The sequence below is a fragment of the Pseudorca crassidens genome, chromosome 9, assembly GCF_039906515.1.
Source record: "Pseudorca crassidens isolate mPseCra1 chromosome 9, mPseCra1.hap1, whole genome shotgun sequence".
NCBI lineage: Eukaryota > Metazoa > Chordata > Mammalia > Artiodactyla > Delphinidae > Pseudorca > Pseudorca crassidens.
The window spans coordinates 22135798-22160055 of NC_090304.1; positions in this window are offsets into that span (position 1 = coordinate 22135798).

The window sequence follows — 24258 nt, forward strand, 5'->3', positions numbered from 1 at the left end:
GGTTCCATTGTTTTCCGCTCAATAGAGGTGGCTTATTGTATTTACCAAACCCTCTCACTGGACAGTTAAGTGGTTTTCTTTCTTTTTTTTTTCATTTATTTACTCAACACCTAAGTACAAAGTACCTGCAATGTGCCTGGACTGTTCCAGTAACTGGAGCTACAGCCATGAGCAACAGAAGCGAAATTTCTGTCCCTGTCAACCTTATAGTCTAGAGGGGAAGGGAGTTAACAAAATAAAGTTGGTTAGGGGATAGAGGAGGACTAGAGGTGACTATGATAATCAGGAGATACACACACATATTTTATATATACTTCTTCATGCATTTGTCCAGTAACACAAATTTGATGGACTTACTTTTTCAATTAAATTATGATTCATTTCCTCCTCTCTAATTGCTAGTCTGGACAAGATGGTCCTGATATTTGTACAGTGCCCTCCAGGTGGACTCTCTTTGCCCATGCCCTAGAAACCACTCTGGATCCGATAAAAATGAGGGAAAATGACTTTTCCTCATCCCCTGGCTCCTTACTGCCCCCACAGAAATGTCAGTCTTTGAACCATCAGCCAGAGGCATCACCACTCATTCTAGAGGAGTTTTCACGGGCATTTTTCTCTTCAGAATACAAGTTCCATGAGCAGCAAACATATTGCATCTTACCGAACACACGCTCCTTTTAAGGAGCCGTGGAGGTCGTAGTTGTGGTTAATATCTGAGAGCCACCCACCCAGTGTCCTTGTAACATACTTGTTTTTCTTTTCTTCCTAGCTGAGCGTGGTGGAGGGCTGCCTCTATTCTTCATCAGCCCAGACAGGTTTCTGAAAAACCAAGCAGCTCAGGATTTTGCGTGTTGTCAGAATCTACAGTGAGTTCAAAGATGAGCAGTGATGCTGAAGGTAAGCGAGGACGTGAAGAAGAAAAATCCTCTCTGTTAGCTTGGACCTAACGGTTCTATAACAAACTGTGACTGCTTGCTGCTTCCAAAGGACCATCCACCAGCAGAAAAGGCAGAGACACCTCTAAACAGCACCTGAAAACCTGAGCATCTGTGAGGGGACGAAACAGCAGCTAATATTTATTGAGGGTCATCTATGTGCTTGGCACTGTGTCAATGTCTTGTGTGTGGTAACTCACAACATCACTTGGAGGCAGGCACTCTTACTACCCTCTTTCTAGAGATCAGGAAATGAAAGCACAAAGCAGTTAAGTCATTCGCCCATGTGGTGGAGCCAGTCATTAATTCAGGCAGTCTGGCTCCAGAGCTGGGCTCTTAAATACCACAGCACAAGTCCACATGTGTGCACGCACACACACGCGCACACACACACACTCCCCAAACCACACACCACACATATGTACCACACATCATCCATGCTTATACTAGGCGCAGACCACTCCCAACACACACATATCTCACCCACAGTCACACACCACACACACACCACCCCCCCGCTCCCCAGGCACACGTACCCCACAAGTCTCACACACCACACACTCACCACATGCCACATACACACACTCTGTATACACATGCACCTACCCCACACACTCCATGCATCGTGGGCACATTCAGAGGGAACGTACCACACCATACACACATATATACATCACACAAGCACACCACACATCACATATACACACATACCACACACATGCCCCACCTTGTGTATACATGCATACCACACGTACATACATCTCACACACGCACATAACACACACACATGCTCATACATATATTCTCTATCCTTCCCCAAACTGAGCCAATAACTAAGTAGCGAACACCAAATGTAAACTGCTTATAAGAGAATTTCAAGATATGCTAAGGTCTGTTTTTCCCGCATGTGGTGGAGGCAGTAGCATGGATGCTTCCCAGGATTGCTTTGGGAAGTGTCTGTGATGTATGCACAAAGGCTCAGTGACATGTCGAGGGTGCTCTACCAAGATGCCATGCGCTGCTGTAGAGCTCGGATGGGCTTTGGGTTTCGAAGGATAAGCTGTAGCCACACCCCTCCACTCAGGTGATCAACAGCTCGCAGCATGTCCATGGAGCCACTGCCCCAGGACTAAAAATGTGGTCCTAATCTTCAGCCTGCCATTCAAAGCCTCAGCTATTCCATTTCCCTGGTACTCTCCCACATAAATGCCCCCAGCAGACAGATGAAGACAGATGAAGGACTCCTGGTCCCTTGTGCACACCTGCCCCTTCCTGACCCTCTGATTCTTTTCCTGCTTGAACCCAAACCATCCACCCTGGCCAAGCTCAGTCCTTCCCATACCATCAAGGTACCTTTGACCAGGCATCCCCCACCAACCTGTCCATCCTCTAAACTTCAACAGCATGTGTTATCTGGTCCACCTGCTTGGCATTTTGATACATGTCTTACCACATTGTTAGCCATGTCGAAAGATAAAAACCGTCGTATTATATTCTAGTTGCCCATTCTTTATTCAGTGGCTGTCATTGCTTTAGAGGGATGGCAAAACAGCATTTATTGGCTTTGAGGTTCAAAATAGGGCTTTGAAACTTGGAAATAAGTGGAATCTTAAAAGAAAGGTGTTTTTGATTTGTGAGAAGCTGGCTTTGTGAGAGAGAAAAGGTTTGTTGAATTCTAAAAGCTTGCCTTTAGCTATTAGGAACTAAGACCTAGAAGATGTAAAAAGTTTGTTTGATAAGCATGGCTTTAAGATGAATGTATAATAACATAAAAGCAGGTTTTCCCTTCCAAAACAAGGTAAATTTCAATGGCTAAAGAAGGAGGGAAAACTAGAGAGAAGTGACAGCTTAAGCAACAGGGTGGTGTTACTGCACCTGGCAGCCTCCAGCCTGGGTCTCGATAGGAGGCCCAGAGAAGCTTGGGAATGAGATCGTAGTTATGGCCCACTTTCCAGAGGCAGAAACCTTACAAATGTCCCTATACAGCAGAAGGTATGGGAGCACTGATGTCAACATGGTAGTGCAGCATGTCTACCATGAGAAGGATTAGGGTCTTTCCCCATAAGCCTCCCAAAGGGTCATAGGGAGTGTGTGTGCTGATAAATAGTTACCAACTAGCTCTCTTTAAAATAAAAATCTCTGATTTTAGGGGCTGGTAGACAGAATGATAGCCCTCCAAAGGTGATGCCCTAATCCCCAGAACCTTTGAAAATGTTACCTTAGATGGCAAAAGGAACATTGCAGATGTGATTAATTCAAGGACCTGGAGATGATGATCCTGGATTATCCAGGAGAGAGAGAGATAATGTCAGAAAAAAGAATACATTTGTGTTGTTTTACACCACTTCACTTGTTGTACTTTGTTACAGAATCAATAGGAAACTAATACAGAGAGTTTTCAAATGTTGTAAAGACTTCCCAAGGCTAATTTCAAGCTACCAAGGGAATGCTACTGAACACAAGACGGGAAAAGATTCACACAAGCAGCCCTTGTGAGCTGGATACAGACTGACTCCCCCTGCGGGAGAGAACACGTGGCATTTCCAATGTCTCAAAAAGCTCAGCAGGGGACAAGAGGGACTGGCAGACTGATAGGATCCTACAGTCTTGATGAGAGAGAACATCAACAAATGTTGATCAACATTTACAAATACAGCATGGAGCCCCGAAGATGGTAGCCATGCACAGGATTAGAGGCCAACACCCAAAGATCAGGTGGCTAAACCCCAGCTTACACGGATGGAGGACAGAGGATGGCCACAGGCCAGATACTTCCTGCTTCATCTCTCATGCCGAGGCTGTGCCAGCCCACCAGAATCTGGGAGAGAAAGAAGGGGTGAGCGGAAACGTTGAAATGACTGATTTCAAGTCTTAAATTGACCAAATTTAAGTCCTGATTTGACTGATACGACTTGATTACCTAGAAGTGACTCATACTTCCTTATGCCAAAGAGAATGCGGGTGAGGCTCAAAACAGAAATTAGATTCAGTTTTGTGATCTGAAAATCCGATACCAACTGTTATTATTTTTTCCAAAAAATTTACAAACACCTTACAAAAATGCAGCAGGTCTATCTATCCATACACCATTGAATTTTAAAGGGCATTGCAACCCCGGCTGATAGGAAGCACATAGGAAGCAGCTGCATGGCTTTAAGCATGGCTAACCTCCTCAGATGCGTGTTGGAATCACATGAAGAACTTTACACTGTAATGATGTCTAGGTCCTACCCCTTGGAAGATTCTGATTTAATTGCTCTGGAGTATAGCCTGGGCACCGGGATTTTTTTTGGGGGGGGCAGTACGCGGGCCTCTCACTGTTGTGGCCTCTCCCGTTGCGGAGCACAGGCACCAGACACGCAGGCTCAGCAGCCATGGCTCATGGGCCCAGCCGCTCCGCGGCATGTGGGATCCTCCCGGACCGGGGCACGAACCCGTGTCCCCTGCATCAGCAGGCGGACTCTCAACCACTGCACCACCAGGGAAGCCCAGCACTGGGATTTTTTAAAGTTCCCTGCAGAAGGTGTGCCAGTGTGCAGCCAGAGTTGGAATGTACTGCTCAAACATACTACTCTTCCTGCAGACAGTTTTAGAATCAAATTAACCCAGGTTTAGCTAGGACTCTACATGAGTCCAGTATGGTTCCAGTATGACCCTGGATAAACGACTTTATTTTTCTGCACCTCAGTTTCCTCACCTGTAAGTGGGCTAATGATATTTAAGTAGAGAGTATTAAAAAGATGACGTGCGTACAGAGCCTTGCACATGGTACATACTCATTTTTGCTGGTGAATGGCTACCATTCTATAAGATTTTGTCAGAGACTGTCCATGAATATTCATTCTCCAGTCATTGGGTATTCCTGTTTATATAGAATCAGTAGAGGCTTCCGATGCAACTAGAATATAAATATTAAAGCACAAATCTTTCTTCTTATATAATTATCCCATTTGGAAAATAAAAAATACAAGTGAACTCCACAGTTTATGCATGAATCAAAGAGGAAAGCACCTTCTGCACAGAAAACCATGTCAAAAAGCCCCTGAGCTTCACTCTCATTATGCACCAAATGAGGTTTTTCCAAGGTAGAGGTGATAATGTGTCCTCAGGTTTCTGAATATCAGATATATGAGGGCACTTAGGGACCTCCCAAACATATATCTCAAGGACAAAAATCTTTTCATCATTGAAGACTCCACTTACTATTCAACAAAGATTATTAGAAAATAAGACAAATGGAATTATCCTGTCTCAGAGGTGCTGTATAAAAACAAAACAAAACATGTATATATACCAAAGTGGTTGTGAAAGATTAGAAGTGTATATAACTAAAAGAAGATATGGTATAAAGGTATAAATGAAGTCTCCAGAGATGATCTTTGCTACTGTGACTCATTAATAAAAGTATGAATAAGGGGGGGGGGTAAAATTAAAGAGGCATGTCCACAAAAAAGAGTGCAGTGATTAAAACCAAAGGTTCTAGAATCAAATCCTCTAGGTTCTACTCTAAATCTGTCCCTTATGTAACCTCTCTATGCTTTGGTTTTCTCCTGAATAAAATCAAGATGGATAAAATCAAGTGGCTACAGGGAGGATCTTAAAGATACTAGAAAGTGCTTAGTGCAGTATTTGGTACCTAGCAAATTATCAATATGTATTAGCTACTACTGTTGCTACAATAGTAATACAATTACTACTGTATTATTGTACAATAATACAGTACTGCCCAATAAAGTATTCCATAGCCATATATGGCTATTTGAATTTAGTATATAGATTTACAAAACCTAAACAGAATTAAAACTGAGTCCCTCACCTACCCTAGCCTTATTTCAAGTGCTCAATGGACACATGTGGCTAGTGGTCACCATAATGACCGAGGAATATTTCCATCATCATAGATATTAAAGTCTCTACTTCAAGAGATAAATAGCAAGCTCTGGAGCCTCTCTCATTTGGTTGAAGGTGAAATAGAGGCCTCTCCCTTTCCTCCTGCACTGGGTAGGGAGAAGCATAAGGCAGCGACATCCCTCTCCCAAGAAATCCTCTCTCTCAAGGTCCTGCCCTCCTCAAATCGTAGATGCTCTCTATAAGGATGCTGGGCTGCTGCTGAATGAACTTGTTTCACAGTCACCTAGCAAGGCCTGATAGGAGGTCTTGCACTTGACTTAGGATATAGGGGCACTTAGCAACTATGACATTATTGGCAGGATTTACGGCCTCTGCTAGAATTTCTGCTTTATTAGTTTGTCCCTTCCCGCTGATCAATATTTGTCCCCCTGCCAGTCTCCCTAAAACTTCTAACTTGCTGATTCTGATTTTATGTGAACTAGAAAACCAAATAACCAAACTTATTACATCAGAGTAAGGCTCTGGAAAGGGCTTTTAGTCCTTTGCAAGAATATCAATGCAAAAACACTTAAAGACTTTTTGTTTTACATCCTTCCTGGTGCCTCTCTGTGCTCTGGAGAGCTGAGAGTGCCGCAACCCCAGCTTATGAAAAAGCCTTCATTTGTAATATCAGACAGAAATAAGGATGTATGAAGTGATTCTTTGGAAAAGAGCATGAAAAATAGAAAGATAATAGAAGTGGTACAAAGAAATCTCTCCAATTAGCTAATCTGTGTGGAGTGCAAATTTCGACAAATGGCCAATTCTATTCAGTCACGAGCAAATGATATCAAATCATTCATGGATCAGCAAAATCCATTCTTCAACTATAAAGCACAAAAAATTCACTTTATATATCTAGCTCTGTATATTTAATCATACAGGTGTTTTTAATGTGTAACAAAACACTTTTTAGGCTGTGTCTATATACATATGCCAGCTTGAGGAAGAGATGGTATCACCTAAAGAAGTGTTACTCTTGTAACCTTAAAAGATGCATTTCTTTCTAAGCTGATTTAACTATAGGAGTGCAAGAGGAATCAACTAATTCAGGCCATGTCAGATAAGTCAGTTGATTTTACATCGTTGAGTATCATTCACCAAACGTATCCTAGTGGCAAAAGAACCATGACTCCATTAGAGCAATAATATATCCCTTATTTGCCTTATTAAAGCAGGAATAAAGCCAAGTTTAGGATGAAAGACCTGGAGTCAGATTACCTGGACTCAAATCCTGGCCTCATTACTCAGTATCAATTTGACTTTTAGGCAACTGCCTACATTTTCTAATCTATAAAATGGAGTTACTAACAGTCCTTGCCTAATAGAAGTTTCTTTTATAACACCTTTATTGAGTTATAAGTCACACACCATAAAATGCAGCCTTTTAAAGTGTAAAATTCAGTGGTTTTTAGCGTATTCACAAACTATGCAATTATCACCACTACCTAATTTTAGCCCATTTTATCACACCACAAAGAAAGCTCGTATCTACTCAGTCACTTTGCTTCCCCCGTCACCCTGTCACTGGTAACTAATAATCTACTTTTTGTCTGTATGCATTTGCCTATTCTGGACATTTCATATAAATAGATTCATACAATACACAGTCTTTTGTGACTGATTCCTTTCACTTAGCATAATGTCCTCAAAGTCCATCTATGTTGTAGCACATAGCAATACTTCACTCCTTTTTACTGCCAAACAGTATTCCTTTGTATGAATATATTACATTTTATTCATCCATTTATCGGTTGATGGATATTTGGGTTGTTTCTACGTCTTGGATATTGTGAATGATACTATGACGAACAATTTGGTATGAGCTTTTGTGTGGACGTGGATTTTTATTTCTCTTGAGTGTTTATCAGTGAGTGGAATTTCTGGGGTATATGGTTTTGATTTGTATTCCCCTGATGATTAATGATGTTGAGGATCTTTTCATATGCTTTTTAGTCATTCATATATATTCTTTGGAGGAATGTCTATTCAAATGCTTTGCTCATTTTTAATTAGGTTATTTGTCTTTTAATTGTTGAGACGTAAGATACTTTATATAATCTGAATACAAATCCCATACCAGATATACAACTTGCAAATATTTTCTCCCATTCTGAGGATTGTCTTTTCACTTTTCTGATGTTGGCCTTTGAAACACAATGTTATTTATTTTAATGATGTCTGTTTTATCTATCTTTTTCTTTTGTTGCTTGTGATTTTGGTTTCATATCTGAAAAACCATTGCCTAGCCCAAGGTCACAAAGATTTATACCCATGTTTCCTTCTAAGAGTTTTATAGTTTTAGCTCTTACATTTAGGTCTATTATCCATTTTGAGTTAATTTTTGTATATGATGTGAGGTAGGAATCCAAATCCTTTTGTATGTGGTTATGTAGTTTTCTTAGCACAAATTTTTAGGAAGACTATCATTACCCATTGAATTATGTCAGCACTCTTGAAAATCAATTGACCATAAATGTAAGAGTTAATTTCTGGATTCTCAGTTCTATTCCATTGATACCCATGTCCATCCTATGCCACACACTGTCATAACTACTTAGCTTTGCAGTAAGTTTTGAGATTGGGAAGTGTGTTTGTTCTTCTCTTTCAAGATTGTTTTGGCTATTTGGGTCCCTTGCATTTCCATATCAATCTTGGGATCAATTTGTCTGTGTCTGCAAAATAGACAAGTAGGATTTTTGTCAGTGTTGTGATGAAGTTTTTCTTCAAATGCTTTGTATGAAGCTGAAAGATATGGGGGAAAGAGCAGTGGGCTGGAACTTAAGAAATATAGTTGAGAAATCATTTCCATTCCTAGGGCTTCAATTTCTTCATCTGTAAAATATGGAAATTAGGTTATGTTGATTCGGAAGTTACCTTCAAATTCAAGATTCTAGGGTTCTATATCTATTTCAAGTATGAGAATAATCTTTGCAGTTTAGTATAAATAACTCAAGACTTTTAAACAAATCAACTGTTTTGACCTATCAACATTCCTGGACACTTGGCAAATACAATAACTCTGGGGATAGAAAAGATCCTAGTTTGGAGGGATTCATTTTTCTGATGGATTAAATGTAAGCCAATTTCAACAAAACAGCTTCTAAAAAACTGCAGTTATTAATGGGCTCTTATGCTGTTGTTTGCATGAATGTAGGTGTTTTTAAAACTATATTTGGTATAGAGCCATTTATAAAATAAAACCTGGCAGTATGTTAAATATCTATAATTTCATCAAGCAGAACACAAGAGCCAAAGGGAACATATGCCAATTACTGTTTTCATGAATATAGATTATTTTAATCATTAAATATTAAATATACATGATTTAATATATTACATAATCCATTTTCCCCTAAGTTGTAAGCTGACATTCATAATAATGAACATCTGGCAAGTACTCCTATTTTTCCCTTTTTTACTTTCTAAGTAAACCCTCTAGTACTAGCTGGTTCAGTATACTGGATGCTCAAGTTCACATTTTCAAGAGGTCTAAACATCTATTAAGCATGTACCATGTACCATATACCAGGCATGGAAAACACAAAGTTAAATAATATATAACCCTTATTCTCAGAGTTTACCATCTAATGTAATTGAAGAGTCAGATATATAAGAAGAGAGCCACAGTATGTGAGAAGTGCTATAAAAGGAGTATAAAAACTGTTCCAAGGATTCAGAGGAGATATAGGGGCTGTAGGAGGGTTAGGTGGTATGGAAAACAGTGATAAATGAGGCAAGACTTCAGAGCTGAAGACATATCTGTACTGAAGTGGGACACGGGAAAACAAGAAGAACTGTGGACAACTCCAGATGTCTAGCTTGGTAACTTACTGGATAGTGATGAAACTTTAGACAAGTTATTCTTAGCTACAAACAAGTTCTCATGATGTTAATGAAACTGAATTCCAGATAACAAAAAACCCAAACTATATTGCCTCTTCCCTCACCCCAAAACTCAAAGAAATTCCAAAGTACAACTCTGATTTTTTTTGTATTTCATGTCAGCAATTGGTGCATCACACAGCTATCTAAATATCATACTCTCACAGAAATTCAAACAAGAAACAAAAATGAAAGTTTGTCATTCCTAATGATACAATGTTCATTTCTCTAATATAAAGTGCCATTTCTGCCTCTTCCCACCATGATACCTTTTTGATATATAAGTAAAAATGACATTGCATAAAATGCAATATCAAACCAACAACTGTCACTTTCTCTGACAAGTATCTGAGCTGGAGTGGCCACACTAATATCAGACAAAATAGATTTTAAAACAAAAAATTATTAACGATAAGGAGAAATTTTATAATCATAAAAGGGTAATTCCATCAGGAAAACACAACATATATGCACCTAAGAACAGAGACACAAAATTCATGAAGCAAAACCTGACAGAACTGAAGAGACAAATAGACAATTCAATAAACTTAGATGAAGAGTTTGAAACCTCACTTTCAATGATGAAGACAATAGACAGAAGATCAATAAAGAAAGGGGGGACTCAAGCAATGTATTCATGTAATCAAATGTTTTTGTAAAATTTGTAAAAGTATATTTTAAGTGAAAATAAGATCATTGTCTCTTTGCATTCTGACTTCTTTCTGTCACATTCACTCTCATGTTGGGTGGCAATGCAGTAACTACATTTTGGGAACCTAAGGAAGAGTTAAATTTAAGATATACTTAGTCTGAGTGGAGTGTATTTATGTGACTTACAGCTATCGCTAGCTTTCCCGGGTTGGAATGGCTTTCAGGAATATTCCCACTGTGCACTGTGCCAACTCACTCAGCACTATAAACACAAATGTACAGGGGCAGAGGTGGTATTGAAAAGTGAATCTGTCCTATAGCCCCTGGCACCAGAACTATGTATGTAGTGGATGAGAAACCAGGTTTGAAATGGGAAAGCCAGTACCTAGTCTGTGGAAAATTCTTCAAATCATCAAAAATGTAAAGTTGTAAGCAGAGGAAACAGGGAAGTCCTCTCCTTTCAGGGAAATATTTAATAATGTGGTATTTGCAATTATAAAAGTACCATACTTTATTTCTTTCCTTTTTGGTTGGAAGCATGGAAAATAGAATTTATCAGAATTCCTTTATTTTTAGGGCACAAACTTATAAACGGTGAGCGAAGCTGTGAGGTAAGTCATATATATGCATCACTACTACTACTACTAAAATACAAACTTCAATCAACCATGTTAAGACAAAGTATTACAAAAATCATGTTTTCACGTGAAGAAATGCTCAATGTATGCAGTCAAAAAGTATACCTGAAAAATCATATTACGTCTTAGTCCACTCACTGCCACAACAAAACACCATAGGCTAGGTGGCTAAACAACAGAAATTTATTTCCCAAAGTTCTGGAGTCTGGGAATTCCAAGATCAAGGTTCTGACAATGGCTTGTAGACGCTGCCATCTCACTGTGTGCTCACATGACCTATTCTTTGCGCACATGCTGGGGAATGATCATGAGCTTCTCTGGTGTCTCTTCTTAAAGGGCACCAATCCCACTATGAGGACTCTACCCTCATTACCTCATTTAACCCTAATTACCTCCCAAAGGCTCCATCTCCAAATACCATCACATTGGGAGTGTTAAGGCTTCAACATATGAAGTTGGGGGGTGGGGCGGGACACAAACATATCGAACATGTATACAATAATTAAATTATTATGCACTTAATGATATTTGTGATATTTGACAGCTCTTTAATATTTGCAATTTATTGTGATTTATTTTCTCTTTTCAAATGTACATTCAATTTCACACCTAATTTTGTTTTTATAATTTTGTATTCTTTCTCTCAAAGATGATACCAGTCCAACAAAATCTGGACACTCTCTTGCCCTTAACATCACCTTCCTATACCGCATATACTACAGTTTTGTCATATCTAAAACCACCCATCTTAAACACAACAACAGTCTCCCTGTCTAGCCAACCATGCATTTCTATCTATTCGCAAGATTCTAAATCACAAATCTCAAGAATAAGTCTGATGGAAGCAACCTAAATGTCCATCAACAGATGAATGGATAAGGAAGATGTGGTACATATATACAATGGAATATTACTCAGCCATAAAAAACGATGAAATAATGCCATTTGCAGCAACATGGATGGATCTGGAGATTATCATACTAAGTGAAATAAGCTAGACAGAGAAAGACAAACATCATGTGATATCACTTATATGTGGAATCTAAAAAAAAAATGATACAAATGAACCTCTTTACAAAACAGAAATAGACTATGGTTACCAAAGGGGAAAAGGAGGGGAAGGATACATTAGGAGTTTGGGATTAACATATACATACTACTATATATAAAATAAACATGGACCTACTGTATAGCACAGAGAACTATACTCAATATTTTGTAATAATGCATAATGGAAAAGAATCTGAAAACGAATATATGTATACATAACTGAGTCACTTTGCTGTACATCTGAAACATTGTAAATCAACTCTACTTCAATAAAAAATAAATTAAATAAATAAAAACAAAGCAATTACAAAAACAAAAACAAGTCTAGTAAAAGCAGAAAGAAGTTGAATAAGCAAACATTATCACGCTTAGGGAGTGATAAGGAGGATAAATTAGGAGCACTTATTTGTTATTCAACATATACAACTTACTCCACTAAAAGTTTGCAAATGGTTGAGTTACAGTCACCATAGTTTACCCAGTACCACTATTTTCCTCCAACCCTCAGGCCCTGTGGCTAAGTTCAGCTTACTTTCACTCAGGGTTGATTCTTTCCCACTGGCCCTACAGTCCACCATGGCAATTTGGCTTCCTTCAGGTGTCCTTCACTCAATGAGTCATGCCTGCGTGGATCTGCATTCCAGGTGTCAACCTTGTTTGAATTATTACTTTCCAAAAAGGCTCCTTAGCTCCAAAGTGAGTCAGTCAATATCAATAAATTTGAAGAGGGGGTGAGAACCAGCCTCGCACTCCCAAGTTACAAACATAACACACGTAGAGAACACAGCTCACTTGGACTTCACCAGGGCTCACTGCTATCAGTGGAGAGAATGGCCATATAAACACAAAGTGTGAAGCTTTATTCTCTCCCTGAGAGTCAGAGGCAGAGTGATTTCTTAACAAATGCTCCTGTTGTGGTGTACAAATGATACTGATCTCTATAGTTGGCACTAAAAGCTAGAGCTGCTTTATGGCATTTTTTAAACTTCCATCTCTAAATCCAAGCTGGCAGTTCGGTGTCAGATACAGCAGAAGCCTATTCAATAGATATCTCTCTTAAAGGTGGAGGAAAATCCTGATTTATAGGAATCCACGTAACCATGGCTCTCAGTGCACTGGAGTATTTTGCTTGTTACTCTGTTTCAGAGAAAGTCTAATCACCAAAAAACCCCAAGACAATAAAACAAACAAAAAACCCCGAAAGTCTTGTGTGTGCAGCTAGCAGCCCTGCAAAAGTGTTCTTACAATGTTTTGGGATTGTTGATTATCTGTCTCAATATTCTACCCTTTTTGCAACTGCACGATGTCCTATAACATCCTGCCATCAGAGTCCATTTTTAACAACGTTCTATTGCTTAAGGCAGGAAAATGAATGTGAACTTCTTAAAAGGAATTTCACCAAGGGCTGAAGTGGAACTGATTATTTAAATTAACCCTCCGTGGACCGGATAATCCAATTAGCAAGTGTCCATGTCCCCACCAGTCTTTTCACTCCTCTGCCTCCGAGGCACATTTCTGCCTCCAAGCTTCTGTAATCGTAATTGTATTTTTACATTGCAAAGTTACTAATATTTGAAGTCTGCTCTGAAACCAAATTGAAGTCTTGAGATTCAGACAGTAATAAACAGGGTTTATATTACTATTCTGTGTAAATATTGTTCATGGTAGAGCCAAGAAGTATTCTCTGGTTATATTTTCTTTCTTATGCTGCCTCTTATTTATCTTGATGTTTCTATCAACCTTTATTATTTTCTTGCATTGTTTACCTTTATTGAATTCCTAAGTTCTTCCATTTCTCTGGGATAATATCAAATCTCTTAAATACCCACTTGGAGTTTTTGTTTTTTTACTCTACTTGGACTTTTATAAGTTTTCTGCATGATTACCAGGCTTAACTTCCCTTTATTATTTTCCCAAACCATTCTTTCTTCCTAGATCCTAAATCTGCATGATTCTTGGTTTACATCTTCATTTTTCTAAGATGTATACACAAGTGGTTTCCTTAAAAATGCTGTGTGTTGGTAAGAATGTAAACTGGTACAGTCACTGTGGAAAACAGTTTGGAGGTACCTCAAAAAATTAAAAATAGAATTATTGTATGGTCCAGCAATCCCATGACTGGATATATATCCAAAGGAAGTGAAATCAGTATCTCAAAGAGATTTCTGCACTCCCATACTCATTGCAGCATTATTCACAATAGCCAAGATATGGAAACAACCTAAGTGTCCAATGGTAGATGAATGGAATATTATTCAGCCATGAGAAAGAAGTCAATTATCACAAAGTTAACATGTTTGTGTAACTGTCACCTAGAGCAAGAGATGAAATAGTACAGCATCCCAGAAGGCCCCTACTGCTCCTCTCCAGTACTAACCTTCCCTCTTCACCAAAAGTAATTACTTCTGACTTCTATCATCAGAGACAAGTAGTTTTGTCTGCTTTTGAAATATAAAGGACTCATTCATGATTTGTTTTTGCATCTAGCTTCTTTCACTCGACGTCACGTTTGTGATAGTCATCATGTTGTAGCATATAGCAACATTATTCATCATTATCATGCATCATGATATATTCTGTATCATTAGATGAATATATCACAATCTATGTAGCCATTCTACTGTTGATGAACATTTGGATCTCTAGTTTGGTGCTATTAATAATAATGTTAACATGAATATTCTTATACATATCTTTTGGTGCACATATGTATGCATTTCTGTTGGGTATAACCCTAGAAGTGGAAGTGCTTGGTTATAGAGTATATGAACGTTAAACTTGATTAGCTACTGGCAAAGAGTTTTGAATGTGATTTTAGCAGGTTACGCTCTCACCAGCAGTATATGAGAGTGCCAGGTGTTTTACTTCATTACCAACACTAAGTATAATTAGTCTTTCTAAATTTAGCCTTTTTGGTGAGATTTCTTAAAGTGAAGCCCACCACATATGCTTCTCACCCATTTGTACATAAAAACATAGTTATGATTGTAAAAGCATAAAAATGTGAGGGTTACTGAAAGTGGAATTTTAATGCATGTTTATTAGTTGCAAAGCCCTCTACCTCTCAACTCCTCATTAAACCCCATCTACTTCCACTTTAGAGTATTGTGGTAACAGAGCAAAATCAGAGACTAGTCAACTCAAGGAACCTGAGATTTTGAGGCCATGTGATGCCCAGTGGAACCCCATGGAGATAGACTTATATTGTCTTTCATGCTTGACCGTCGCCAAGTCAACCCACATCCCCTCATGAGCAGCATCAGAGGAGTATTCTGATGTTAGCTTTCTTAGGATGTATAATCTTTCATACTCACCACTATTTTAACACAAGATAGTCTCTAACCATTCTTTTTTTTCAATACTCACAAAATTTATACTCAAGATTGTATTTTTGAAGATCTTAGGTCACTTAAATTTTACATCCCAGAAAGTAAACACTAAAGTACTATCAAAGAGACATGAAACACTCTTGATCAAGTAATTTGAGGTGTGGCAAAAGAATTATAATTAAATTAGCTGGGAAAAGAGAAAGATTTTTTAAACTATCAGATAAACATGGAGCCAGTTGGAATCTTTTTCTATTGATAAATATCAACTCTCTAATTGAGACAATAAAGAAAAGAATAGAACGGCTTATAAAAATATTTTTTGAATAGTTCACTCTGAATCTACTTGAATTTTAAGACTTCTTGTGGTTAATAGCAGACCTATACTATGAATGTGTACAATGCATGGAAGGACCATAAGTCTTAAAAGAATCATTTCACTGATGGACAAAATGATGGGCTGTACTTGATGAGAGAGAAAAAATAGAATTTTTCTTTCTAATATAATACTGATGCTTATTTATTTCCATATTGGGCAATATCACTCTAAAATCTAAAATGACAAATATGCAAAACAAATTGTATGGGAATTTATCTCTATGGTCATTATTTTCATTTTCACAGCACTATACAAATGTACAAAGTATTCAGATATAATTTCTCTCATTTGACTCTAAAGGCTATCTGTATGGAATATGTTCACATTATTAATCTTGTTTTATAAAATTAAAAGGTTCAGAAAGGTTAAATGAAAAGTCAAAGCTATGCATATTATAATTGTAGTAGATGAAACTAAAGCCAAGTTTCTTTTCTCCAATTTAAGCATTCTTTCTACTGAGCAATGTTGGCTTTCTACTGACAGACAAAAGGCAGTGACTATTTGGAAAAGGCATTAGCCTATGAGTATGGACATTAGTTGCTGAGTTTACAAAGAGATTTGACACAATTTACAAAATATTGGATCCAGTTCTCTTTTTTTTCTATCTTTATTCTCTTTAGTCAAGGCAGAAATATAAATAAAATGACAGATGAGTGAGAAGGTAACTCCATGCCAACTTTATTTTCTCCAACTACTAAAACCAGAACAGGTGAATTTAATGGTAAGCAAATGGGGGTAAAGCCTTGGGTATGACTGTGACTTGAAAAATCACTTGGGGAGGAAATAAACAATACAGCCAACCAACCATTGGGATTCAAAGGTCAAGAGACAGTGAAACTTTGCTTGAACTGAACTAAAGTTCTGAATGGACTAGTTTTAGATTTTATATAAGCAGACTAGATTGAATGTATTGGCAATGCTTGTATAACCTGTAATGCCAGCCATGGTTGAAATTTAAACTCTACAGGGAGTGGTAGATTCTTTAACACGATGGGGCAATGGACATGAAATATTTTCCTCTGAATTCTGCATTATATTCCCACTGCTAGTTTGTAGCTTGGCGCATTACTTTGTGTAACCTCTACAGGGACTAATGTCCCTTCCAACTCACCGCACACACTGAACAGTTCTCCTGTGCCAAAACCTTTCAGGAAGATAGAGAAATAATTGCAAATAATTGAATTCCCTTTCTCTCTCTCTCTCTCTCTCCTCTCTCTCTCTCTCTCTCTCTCTCTCTCTCACACACACACACACACACACATACACACATACACACACACACACACACACACACAAAGGCTTTTCTGTAATAAACACTTGTCCAGTGGAGAGAAGGTAGCAAGAGAAACGGTATATGCTGAAATATATTTATTGATATTCAATTAAATGAAAGAAACTAGATGCAGTCTAGCTGAGCATGCTATTTTAAAAGACTGACTTCTCTCCAAAGGTTTGTCCACATAAATTGTCAAGCTTCTTGGACATAATCAACTTTCCAATTTCAATAAAAATAAGCAAAGCTGATTCTGTTTTGACAACTTATCAATAAATAATATTCCTGTAAAAACTTCTGCAGTAGGTAAAATAGACACAAGACTTCAAACTCCTGAAATATTTAGTCCCCTCTTAATCCTTTCATCATTTTTTCACCACTGTGATGGCAGAGACCATATCTACCTTATTCAAAACTGTAATCCTTGTGGCTAGTACATTGTAAATATTCACAAGGAAGGAATAAGGACAGTACATCCATGTCCATAAGGGGTGTGTACGTGTGTGAGAGACACATTTCAAGGATTTTCCATGTCTTCTACTACTTTTCGTATCTCCCTATTCTATTTATATTCAATCAACTATAAAACCCAATCAGTAATATAACATCTTTATGAAGGCAACTTCTCATAACAGTTTATGAAAAAAATCAATGTAACAAGTAAATTATGTAATATGACCTTTTTTCCTATTGTATAAAGGTGATCTTAGCCATTTAATCCCAATTTCGTCAACTCTGCTTCTCCCCACCATCAACATTTCTCTGTATCTCTACTACTATCATTTTCTCTTTCTTCAGCATCAGAGGGAACAATGATGCAACTTTTCTCAAAGGCAAATCTCTCCACTTCATCTCCTAAAGCTCCCCACAGACTTTATTTCATCAATAGACCCCCTCTTTCACCAGACTTTTGGTCTTTTATTCTTCACTCTGAATTTTTCCTTTGCATACTCTTTCACTGCTATTGGTTTAAATTCAGAGTTACAGTCGGATCCAAAAATACAAAGTCTCAATAGTTAATCTCTCTCTCTCCCTCTCTCTCTCTTCTCTGTATGTGTATGTTTGTGTTCTGATTGCTTCTCAGTCTTTCCTTTTCAGACATTCTCATTGTCCTTTGTACTACCAATATCAGAGGGAAAAAAAAAATACTCTTTCCTAATGACTGCAGAAAAAGTCCTAGCTGCAGAAAAATCTCCCAGCTGGAGTCATGTGCTTCTCTCTGAACCAGTACCTTTGGTCAAAAGACAGAATGCTCTAAGGGACTAGGTCTGAGCCACATGGAGATCCTGGAGTAGAAGCAAAGAGAGAAGAGGGAATTACCTACTGCCACAGCACGTGGGCAGAGGCCAAAATAGAGGTAACTCTGCAAAAGAAAATTATGAAGCACAGAAAAAAATAACAGCCATACAAGTGCAAATGTAATTAATTCTCTTCACATGAAACATTTTTTTTTCTTCAACAGTGTTTTCCTTTCAGGATAACAGTCTCTCTTTTTATGACTCCAAGTTTCCAAATGAAGAATGTGGACTCCACTTCCCATGCATCATGCACTCCGTTCTTTGCCCTTGAAAACTGGCCTCTAAACTTCTCCAACATTGATGCTGCCCTCTCAAAAGTCACCACTGGTGCTTTCTCTTCACCTACTACCTCTGTACAGCATTTGGCACAGCTTAGCATTCCCTCTGTAAATTTCTTCCCTCCTAAAATGTCCAGGACACTCAAATAGCCTCCTCCATTCACCCCTAGTCTTCTGTTTCATCCCCTCATGGCAGACATGTCTGAGACCATGTCTTCATCCTTCTTCTCTTCATTGCTCTTAGTTTCACGATCTCATACGATCATGCCTTCAATTAACCTCTCTAATGAATGACCTTAAAGATCTACATCTCCAGCTCAAAACTCCAGCATACTTCTTCATGGTTCCAGCTGGATGGCCCACCAACAAAGTAAACTTAAAATGCTTACATCTGACTCCGAAATGTTAACGGTACCATCACTTTCCAAGCAACATGTTTTAAATCTCAAGCGCTTCTGACTCTTCTCTCCATGTTCAGTCAGGTGCCATTTCCTCCTGATCAGTCCTCCTTTCTTCACCTCATATAGTTTCTGCTCCCACTGACACCACCAAGCAGAAGTCCTTATTACCTTGCAATAACAACTTTAGTGTCTTCCCTGCTCTGGGACCTCCCCCATTTCAATCAATTTTTAATTTTCACATCGAACACATCACTCCACTGCTCAAAAACTTTTCATGACGTGTGCTTGCCAATGGTCCACATTTCTCTGTTAGGTAGAACCAATCTTTTAAAGGTTTGCATGCCTTGGAGATGCTTTTTTTTTTTTTCTGTTTTTCATTCTCAACCCCTGACTAATATGAGGCAACAATCCAGGACAATTATGTCTGATCTGTAGACCTAAACTTTTTTTTTTTCAATTTTTATTTATTTATTTTTGGCTGTGTTGGGTCTTCGTTTCTGTGCGAGGGCTTTCTCTAGTTGCGGCGAGCAGGGGCCACTCTTCATTGCGGTGTGCGGGCCTCTCACTGTCGCAGCCTCTCTTGTTGAGGAGCATGGGCTCCAGACGCGCAGGCTCAGTAGTTGTGGCTCACGGGACTAGTTGCTCCGCAGCATGTGGGATCTTCCCAGACCAGGGCTCGAACCCGTGTCCCCGACATTGCCAGGCAGATTCTCAACCACTGTGCCACCAGGGAAGCCCTAGACCTAAACTTTTCCTTAGTTGGGATAGCCCAAGTTAGAGACTGCAGGATGGGTGGGAGTGTAAAGTACAGAGTGTTTTGGCAAGATTTTTTAGGCACAGGTATGGAATCCTATTTTATAATTAGTTCATCTCTTAATTGTTTTTGAACCCAGAAAGCACAGAAAGGAGTATTACTTATTTTCCTTCTGAAAAATGCTGACATGGTAGACTCAGATGTTCATAAATTTTTTCACAACAGCACCTACACATCAATGACCAAAGTAAAAAGTCTGAACATCTCTTGAAAATGGATGGAGCAAAAATTTACCTGCCTACAATTAGATATATTCCAGCAAGAAGGGACCTAAAAGCATTTAATTCCACTCCATCCTTTTACAGACGAAGTGACTTACCCAACTTCAACTGTTCAGAGACTAAATGGTATCTACAACCTAGATTTGCCTATTTAAAACCCAGAGTTTCTTCGCTTTACACCACACAGCTTTCCAAATGGTGGCGGTCTGCCTTAAAAAATTATATTCAATATTTTTTAATAACCTATAAGGGAAAAGAATCTTTAAAAAATATATATATATATAACTAAATCACTTTGCTGTACACCTGAAACTAACACAACATTGTAAATCAACTATACTTCAGTAAAAAAAAGCACGTCCTCCATGAAACAATCAACAATGCAGCAAGATGAAGTCCCTATATATATAGCTAGATTACAGCATTCAAGAAATGGCAAGTGAATGGAAAATATATCTCTGAATCTTTCCCAAAGATTCTATTGTCAAATTATCCTTTCTTGCATATAAGGAAAATGTTCAAGAAGTAGTTCCTTAAAACAGGGATTTATCATTTTGGCAGCCCAAACCACTATATAAAAGAAAGCCATAATTATTAAAATTATGTGTTTAAATTATTAATACATAATTAATAATTAATTAAAATTATTAAAGCCTATTAGTTATTAAAATGATTGAAGCCTTCACAAAATGGTTTACCTCAGAATTGTATGACATCCAGAGTATGTGTAAATAGTCCAGTCCACATCATGTTCAAGTCTGTAATATTTCAGTAATGTTTCTCTTGGTATGAACTGGTATCTGTAAAAGACTGGCCCACACAAACAACATCTACAGTCTTTGGAGGAATGAGGAGAAAACAGATAAGTCTATTATGTCAGGATGAAATGCTTCTTGTAAAATGACAATTTGTTAGAAATTTAATAGAACTGAAAATGAGCCTAATATTGGGCTGGCATTTGTTCCCACAGAAACTGGCTGGGTAATGGTCCTGAAAGGTTTTCCATTAAATGTGGCTCTGCTGGTGCATTCAGGTTCTCTCAGGTATGAGAAGCAGATAATGACTGGCTGAGAATAAGAGAAAGGTAATGGAATCAGAAGGTATTTCCTTTGAAGGGATACACAAAGTTAGAACTTAAAAAGTATTATTGAATAGTTTCAGGCACAGATGGGAGATGATCTGACCATAGCCATAGTTCAGGAAATAGCACACCCTATGGACTCACCAGTTGGACTTTGGAGTTAACTGGACCTAGATTCAACTCCCAGTACTGCCACCTATTGGTCCACATCACTGTGCAATTCAAGCTGTCAGAGCCTTTTAATTTCCTCCTCTGTAAAACAGTGTTAATAATATTGCTTACTTCAAAGAGCTACTAAAAGGTTCACTGATGTAATGCCCATTAAGCCCTCAATGAAAGCCGGTGGTTATTATTCCATGATATAGCAAAACATTTCTTTTTCTGTGCCTCCAAAGTGATTATATATCCAGTCCTAATTGGTACATATTGCTCCTTAAGTCCACTTTTTCTGACATTCTCTTAATGGGAGTTTGTATCAAGGCCTAGGGATGGATAAGGAGTGTCACCAATGCTGTTAATATGCCTAATGCCTGATTTACTACATAATCCTCAACCATCCCTGAATCACTGACAGTCAACTCTATAAGCTGAGCTCACCTGAGCTTATAAAAATCAGAAAACGGTCAAACTGGAAGAGAATGTGGCCATCTACGGAAAACTCCTCATTTTTACATGTAGGAATGGTAGACATACGGAAAATAGCAGGAAAATAGAACCATGTCTCTGATATTCTAGTTATCCCACTACAACTTCTAGAAAATGCATTGACTATGGCAGAGAATGATTATAACAATAGTAACAGCAGTAACAGTACACACAACAGCTATTTAATATTTTCTCTGTTCTAGGCATTAGTCTAAGCATTTTGCATATATTAACACATTTAATTGTCACAACAACCCAACAATTAGTATTACTCTTATGTCAGTGTACCTTGGCTTTTAAAAACACAGAGAAGTAACTTGCCCAGGGTCACATGTCTAGTAAGTGGTATGGAAGGAAAAGAGTATTTGTATTTGCTACCTATTATACACCAAGTATATGCTAAATTCTTTAAGAAATTTCAAGGGAACCAACAATTATTGAGCACTTACTATTAACCAGGCAGTCAGAAGTTTTCTGTTGGTCACTTCTGAAGAATAAGGATGGCCTTCTTTCTAGGGGCATGTCCTCAATAAACTACTCAGTTTTACAAGGGGCAAATCCTACCTTTTAAAACATCTGTAAGAGGAGTAGATTGGGATCTTCCTTTGCTGTTCCTTCCTTCTATTGTGAAAAATATAAATCAAATTGAAAACTCATTAGATGGGTGTGATGATGTCATTTTGATTGGGCCACGGATGCCCAGATATTTGGTCAAACATTATTCTGGGTATGTTTGTGAGGGTGTTTCTGGATGAAATTAACATTTGAATCAGAAGATTGAGTAAAGCAGATTTCCCACCCTAATGTGAGCAATCCAATCGGTTGAAGATCTGAATAGAACAAAAAGGTTGGCCCTCAGGTGGGTAAGAGGGAACTGTCTTGAGCTGGGACATCATATTTTCCGTGCCTTTGGACTCAAACTGAAATATTGGCCCTTCCTAGATATCAGGCTTGCCAGCATTTGGACTGGAAATTTCCTAGATTTCCTGGAACTTTCCATCAGCTTTCTTGGACCTCCAGCCTGCCAACTGCAGATCTTGGGATTTGTTAGCCTCCGTAACAGTATAAGCCAATTCCTTATAATAAATGTGTCTGTCTCTTCTTCTCTCCCTCCCTCTCCCACCATATATATTTAGAGAAAGAACTGTGCATCCATTTACATGAGGATTTTTTTCAATAGCAAATACTACAGTACTCCACGGATGTGGAGATGTGGAACCATGGATATGGAGGAACTGAAGATATACGGAGGAACAATGTATGCGGAGAGCCAACTGTAAGTTATATGCACACTTCTGACTGAGTAAGAGGGTCAGCACCCCAACCCCCGCATTGTTCAAGGGTCAACCCTATATAGAAAAAGAATCTTCTTTTCTCTGGAGAATGATAACTAATACATACAGGTCTAGAACAGGCTAGATGAGACACAGTGAAAGACAGTATTAATAATCCAAACTAAAGCACAAGAGTAAAAAAAAAAATTAATAGAAAAAAATCATGCAACATGTAATACATGAAAAGATCTAATATACACATAGTTAGATTCCAAGAAATAAAAGACAAGGACACCAAGACAGAGCATTATATGAAAAATTAGTGATCAAGAAATTTTGAAATCTGATGAAAGACGTTAATGCACAGATGAAGAAGTTCAGTGAATCAGAAGCAGGATGAATGATGCCTGGGCACATGAGTCTAACTGTTGAAAACAAACAAACCAACCACACAATAAAAAGAAGAAGAAGAAGAGAAAAATCTTAAAATCAGCCAGCCAGAAGGAAGTAAAAAACATTTTCCTCAGCAAAGCAACAACTAAAATGACAATTGACTTCTCAGCAGAAACCATGTTTGCCATAAGAAATTGTAATGGCGTTCTTAAAATGCCAAAACAAAACAAAACAAACAAACAACAACAAAAAAATACTGCTAACACTAGAATTCCATACCTGTAAAAGTAATTTTTTTAAAAAAGGCAAAAGAATGATATTCTCAAATAGACATGAGAGAATTTACTGCAACAGACTTCTACTGTAGGAAATACTAAAGGAATTTCCTCAAGCTAAAAGAAAAAAAATGCAGATGAAATCATGGAAGTTCAAGAAAGGATAAACCGCATCAGAAAAGGTAAATATAGGGGAACATAAAAGATTATTGACTGCTTAAGGCAATAATAATGACAATATTTTGTGGCATTTGTAACTTATGTAGAAGTAAAATATATGACAAATATAGCAAGTAAAAAGTGAGTTATTAAAAATATCTCTAAATCATAATCATTGTAATTGATATCAAGTAAGCAATTTTTTTTCTCCAAAACTCCTACTTAAAAATATCCCTATTTATAAACTCTGTAACAAAGTATTTCTGATTGACCATCAGTTTGGTCATTTCTTTTATCTTTGACTTCTTTTTATATAGCCTTCCTAAAATGAAATAAAAGAATAAATTAAATTTACCGTAGGAATAAGTATTACCATCAGAAATCTAAATTTT